General features: G+C 39.6%; 1 long non-coding RNA gene across 1 annotated transcript; it reads left to right on the top strand.

Annotated features, from left to right (window-relative positions):
- Nucleotides 1–6: 6 nt before the first annotated feature.
- LOC139026235 (uncharacterized) lies at nucleotides 7–1,128 on the top strand. Its single transcript, XR_011477986.1, has 3 exons — nucleotides 7–553; nucleotides 668–781; nucleotides 1,008–1,128. It is a non-coding gene; the product is annotated as an uncharacterized lncRNA (long non-coding RNA).
- The last annotated feature ends 7 nt before the right edge of the window (nucleotides 1,129–1,135 follow it).

Genomic DNA, 1,135 nt, shown 5'->3' with positions numbered 1-1,135 from the left:
TAGCCCATTGTCAGCAAATTATTTGAGATTGCTCAATTAGTTTAGCAGCCAGCTATCTAAACTATTATGTTGAATTACCTGCTGGGGGCCCCTACTGATTTTGTGATTAACTCAGATATTATATTAAAAACTGCAACCATTTTTCTCCACCCTACTGCAAAATGTGTAGAATTCCAGCAAACTTGCTTTAAAATTGTCACATTTTCTCTACACCCCATGGAAAAAGGTGTGAAATTGCACGAAGTTAACAAAAAAGTGTACAAAATGTATCTCTGCTGTTAAAATGCAATACATTCTATTGAATGGATGTGGGGTACATAGACCTTCGAGCAACTGCGGTGCCTTATGAGATAGTTTTGTGGCCCATCCCTGGTCTATGGCATGGAAAGAGCAAGTGTCCTTAATGTTTTGTATACTCAGTGTATACAGTCAGGATGGAAAAACGCTTTCGGTGGATAAGACTGACCGATACCTGCAGTATAGGAAGGAAGGTGTAAGTTATACCATACATACTGTAGACTGACAGATACCTGCAGTATAGGAAGGAAGGGGAGTTATACCATACATATTGTAGACTGACAGATACCGCAGTATAGGAAGGAAGGTGAGTTATACAATACATACTGTAGACTGACACAGATACCTTGCAGTATAGGATAGGAAGGAGGAGTATACCATACATACTGTAGACTGACAGATACCTGCAGTATAGAAGGAAGGATGAGTTATACCATACATACTGTAGACTGACTGATACCTGCAGTATATGAAGGAAGGTGGAGTTTATACCATACATACTGTTAGACTGACAGATACCGCAGTATAGGAAGGAAGGAGGATTATACCATACATACTGTAGACTGACAGAACCTGCAGTATAGAAGGAAGTGGAGTTATACCATACATACTGTAGACTGACAAGATACCCTGCAGTATAGGAAGGAAGGTAGAGTTATACCAATACATACTGTAGACTACAGATACCTGCAGTAATAGGAAGAAGTGAGGATTAACCATACATACTGTAGACTGACAGATACCTGCAGTATAGGAAGGAAGGAGTATACACATACATACTGTAGACTGACAGATACCTGCAGTATAGGAAGGAAGGAGTTATAATCCATACATACTG

Source organism: Salvelinus sp. IW2-2015, unplaced genomic scaffold (assembly GCF_002910315.2).
Source record: "Salvelinus sp. IW2-2015 unplaced genomic scaffold, ASM291031v2 Un_scaffold4172, whole genome shotgun sequence".
Taxonomy (NCBI): domain Eukaryota; kingdom Metazoa; phylum Chordata; class Actinopteri; order Salmoniformes; family Salmonidae; genus Salvelinus; species Salvelinus sp. IW2-2015.
Note: the sequence above shows the minus strand (reverse complement) of the source record. Positions and strands in the feature narration are given on the sequence as shown.